Source organism: Rhagoletis pomonella, unplaced genomic scaffold, assembly GCF_013731165.1.
Source record: "Rhagoletis pomonella isolate Grant_MI unplaced genomic scaffold, Rhpom_1.0 Rhpom_scaffold_09853, whole genome shotgun sequence".
Classification (NCBI taxonomy): Eukaryota; Metazoa; Arthropoda; class Insecta; order Diptera; family Tephritidae; genus Rhagoletis; species Rhagoletis pomonella.
The window spans coordinates 1-5,291 of record NW_023468387.1 but is presented as its reverse complement, the minus strand read 5'-3'; the positions used below and the strand labels follow the sequence as shown (position 1 = coordinate 5,291).

At 28.6% G+C, this 5,291-nt stretch overlaps 1 long non-coding RNA gene across 1 annotated transcript; it reads left to right on the top strand.

The window, feature by feature from the left end:
• Positions 1-241: 241 nt before the first annotated feature.
• Positions 242-4,520, top strand: LOC118756329. The gene is made up of 2 exons (XR_004995117.1): positions 242-287; positions 1,792-4,520. It is a non-coding gene; the product is annotated as an uncharacterized LOC118756329 (long non-coding RNA).
• Positions 4,521-5,291: the final 771 nt, after the last annotated feature.

Genomic DNA, 5,291 nt, shown 5'->3' with positions numbered 1-5,291 from the left:
TAATAGATAACAAATTTAAATTTCAATTATGAAATTCTAGTACTTTACTCATATATTTATATATATATATAGTATATAAGCTAGTGTATTATTTAAAATTATAATAATGTATGCTACATACTTACATACACATATATGTACATATGTATATTGAAATGTAATTTAATATTTAACGCTTCACATACATATCCATTTATAAATATTATCACTTATCTTTATCTATTAATGCTTGCAATCGTAAAGCGGATATAATATAGGATGTTACGCTCTAACGGAGAGCGCCTGAAGTAAGTTTGTATTAGTATTACATTCACAGCAAAAGTAAAATTTGATGAGCGAAATAGAACAATAAATAAATTAGCAAATAAACAAGAGTACAAACACGCACACAAACACTCACAGGCACATATACATACATATGCAAATATATATATGCAATATAAATGTACTGCATATTCTACCATTCTCTAACAAAAATTAAAAAAATAATAATTAAAAAATTTAAAGATACCGTATTTATACAGTGACTCAAACACGTGTTCACGTGTTGAATTTTTTTAATATATACAACATTTTAAGTTTATTTATTTTTTTCTATAAAAATGTTGTCGAAGCTTTAGCCAAAACGATATAAATCAAAGTTTCAAAATGTATACAAAATCTAGGAAAATTCAACAAAGTTTCATTAAAATTTCGAGCTTTTTAATCTGAACCTTTACATCCTTTTTGGGCAGGCAGTTTTATATTCCATGCAATTTTTGAGAATGTTCTTTTTTACTGCTTTTACTGTTTTTTATAACAACTTCTATTTATAAAAACTGGCGTTGATATTTTGAAATTTTGTTACCAAAGGTCTCCCTCCATTTTCTTTCATTAGGAAATTCATGCTTATATGGAAAAAGTTGCAAAAATCCGTCAGCAAAAAAAAAAATATTAAAAATCAACGGGATTTTTATGCCGCTTGAAAGTTGCACTCCGTTGGACTATAATTGTATACAATTTTGTAAATATTCTTATTAAAGGCTCCAAATTTTTATGAAAATTTGTTGAATTTTCCTAAATTTTGTATAAAGTTTGAAACTTTGATTTATATGGTTTGGCTAAAGCTTGTACAATATTTTTATTGAAAAAGAAAAAAAAAATAACTTAAAAAACGTTGTGAATATTAAAAACCAACACGTGAATACTTGTTTAGGTCACAGTAGTTTAAGCAACAAATTTTTACTAATTTTTCAAACACAAATATTTCCAAATTATAATTTTTGTATAACCCTATTTTTTATGATTACAATTTTTTTTATAATTTTTTGCTAGGCCTAAGCTCCATAGAAAGAGAGTGGCATTTCCGCCTTATCTATACATATTGTGTACACATAACAGTACAAAATACTTACTCGAACGCAAAGGATGCTCTATGAGATATTTGTTTATTCAAACTTTCTCGATTAAATATATTGACAAAATTATTATTTTTTTTAGTTAGATGCTTCCGTAGTCAAAAAAATGCCAGATTTTAGGCTCGCAGTTATAGATTTAATGCGAAATAATTTTAAAACGAAATATTTAAAAACGATAGTTTTGGTTGTTATCTGTTTTACGTTTAGTTATGTTTTTTACTTTTTTGTTTATTTTTTTTTGCATTCCTAAATGCTACAAATTTTTATTTTCGTAAATAAAAAAACTATTCAATCGATTACACTCAATAAATAAGCATACACACATACAATTATTTTTTTTTCTCTTTCCTTCTAACCTAACTAATTTCCCAACTTCTTCTCGTCACTTCGCCAGATTCACCATATCACGACGTAAGCGGCCTACCTAGCCCCTACAACATGGAGCATATGGAACAGGATGAAGTGATACCGCCACAGCAGCACATGTCACTCAGCTATGATGACAGCTACGAGGGTGAATACTCGTCAACGCCCAATTCACGCAATCGACGTGTCATACGCGAAATTATCGTGTAATAGAATAGAAAAAATAAAAATATTAATTTAAAATAGAGAGTGAAAACAAAATTAATACAAATCTTTTTGGTTAAGAGAGTGTTGTTAAAATGCATCGCGCGTAGAGTATGTGTGATTCGAGTGAGGCCAACAAAAAACGAAACAAAACATAACAACAAAAGCGGTGCATATGTTTACAAATAAGTTAAACAAAATGAAACGCACTCGCGAAAAGCCAGAAATGTTAAGCGAAATATTTTACAAAACCACTTTTTATGTTTTTTTTTTTGTTTTGTGAAAATAAGTTTATTCTTATGTAAGTCAAGCGGGTAAAAGCGAAGGAGAGGAAAAATAGAAAAATGTGAGTGAAATCAAAATAAGCGCCCTCACAGCATCAATTTACTGCAGCAGAAACACAAACACACACACAGACTGAAATGTCTCGGCAAGCACTGATTGTTTAGCATTTTTTGAGGAAAAGTCAATATTTCTCGCTGGCTTTAAATAATAAGAAATTCACACACACCCACTCACATGTGTAGCAAGCAACGGGCGTCGCATGCAACATAGCATACTTATGGGAGTAAAGTTGCACATAAACACACACACACACACCCACACCAACGCATTTCTGGTTTATCTCTCTGCTGTTTGCATTTGTGCAAGTGCCATTCAAACATACATACATACATGCATACATATGTACCAGCATGCATATTGCATGCAACCTTCGTTTTTTGCCACTTTTATGCACTCGCGCACTCAATCACCCACTCACTCACTCACTCCTGAAACGCATTAATTTCGCGCACACTCGCTGCATTCTTCTGCTAATCATGTATTCATTCAAGCATTCCTTCTGCTGCGCTCGTTTTACGTACAAACAAACATAAATATTTACACTATCTACACCCAACGAAAAGCAAAAACAACCGGAAACATATTCAACGTATTTGAGAGTTGCCATTTTTTTTTTAGAATTCTTAGTTTATAAAGCAAAGGAATAAGTAAAATTTTTTATAAGAAAAAAAAGGAAACGAAAAAGTACGAGACTCTTCTACTAACTAATTAAGTGTATGTAAATTATGTACTATAAATACATACATACATACATAGGAGTATTTTCGAGACAAATTTTCGGAATGAGGTTTGGCGCTTTGCGCGCGTGACATGCTGAGATAGTGGCAAATACCTTCTATTATCCATATTCTGTTAACTGTAAAAAAAGCAAGAAAACAAAAATTTAAAAATAATTAAGATTGTAGCTAAAAGTGCAAATATGTTGGTAAGTGCGTGTGTACTTAAGCATAAATGCGGAAAAATTTGCTAGATTTCCGTTTTTTTTTTTTATTAAAGTAAGCTGCCAAATGAAAACGCAAAAGGAATTACTTACCCAAAAAAGAAAACACATCTTTCGAATTCCCTCTAACACTTTTATTTATGTACAGATATTAATTCATACATAGAAAAAATAAAACACGCATTTTGGCATACTAGCGGGACATTGTGCAGCGCGACGAACCGGAAAGCATATATTTTTTTGATGAAAAATTAAGAAAATATATAAATTATGCAAATCATGGCACGATTGTCGCAAATTAGCAACAAAGAAATGAGTAAGATTTTGAACATATTTTTGCATAATCTTCAAATTTTTTTAACTTTTCTTTTTGACCTTAATATGAAGATTTTTTGAACTCAACAAAAGTCATATGCATATTTTTGTTCAAAACAAGTTTTTTTGCATAATTTTATTCACGTACATACATATGTATATTAGGGTGATTCAGAAAAAAAAAATTTATTTCTCGGAACCGTGCTCAAATGTTTAAACTAAATAAGTCTCGAAAAAATATGAGCCCATAAGAATACACAGGAAAAATTGTTTTTCTTTTTTACTTCTGATTTTTATATTTAACGAACGATACGTTGCACTATAAAGGTATAGAGAATGGAACGCTCTATAAAAAAAGTCAAAAGTCATTTTTAGATAAGTCAACTCGGTCAAAAGTTATTCGAGGTCAAAATCGAATGAATGGCCTCACATTTTCTGAGACTTATTTTGGCGTCTAAGCGGAACTTTTGAGCATGGTTCTGAGAAAAACAACCAAAATTTTTCACCATAATGTATATTGTAGTTATTTTACAACTTTTCGAATGAATTTGAAAAACCTATATAAAAAGTATTCATTTTCTAATTTTAACAATACTCTTATACGCTTTTTTGCAATTAAAGAACACAAAGTACGGAACGTAGCGGTTATGATATTTATAATAAAAATCATTACATAAACGTAATATATATTTTTTCGAACAAGTTTAATCATTGTTTTATGATTTTTATTCTTTCGATCAAGAATAGCGGTTATTTTTGGATTTATAATTTTTCGATAAATTTTGTACCGTTATTTTGGATTTGTATTTGTTAGATCATATTATAATCGTTGTTTTTAGATTTAGTTTGTTGATCATAGGAGCTTTAACTCGGTCTTAAAAACGCAGTCTCCATCATAACGAGAAAATATTATGGAAAAAAATGTAAGTGCAAAACAACGAATATTTTTTAGCGAAAAAAGAAAATCACAAAATAACGTTTTAATTTTACCGGAAAAATTAAAATCCAAATTCAACGATTATTCTTGATCGGAAATAACAATGATCTAAAAATAAAGATATTTATAGAAATTTTTGGTATGTTTTTCTAGTTTCGAAGTTTTTAACTTGAACCCAGATCTCGATAAAACTTTTCGGGGTGCATTACAAAATTAAAAAAATAATGTATATACTTTAGTACGATTTTATAAAAAGTTTGAATTTTTTTTGTAAATCTATCTATTTACATATACGAAATGCTTTGCAGATTTTTATTTACAATTTTATATAAACTTGCAATAGAATTATACTTTTTTTTATTTTTGTTTTTTTTATTTTTGTTTTTTTTATTTTTGTTTTTTTTATATTTTTTATATAAAATTTTTTCAAAATTTTTTTTTTCGTATTAAACTTTCAGTAGGGCTATCAAAGCAGGGTTAAGAGTATGGCCCTGCCTCACAGATTAAAAACTCTAGGAATTAAAATAAAATTTTTGTTCATTTCTTAACTAATTTATTGAGTTTTTTAAAACATACTAAAAATACGTGAATAAATTATATGCGAAATACACACATAAAATGTAAACGACATCTCTCTATTGGACGAGTATTCCGCTAATTTAAATTGATAAAAATTTTAAAAATAATTTACGGCATTTATTATTACCAAACGGCCACAAAACAGAAAATTAAATTGTTGATACTTGTTTTTGCATTTGTTCACACACAGCACCATTTTTTTTTTTTT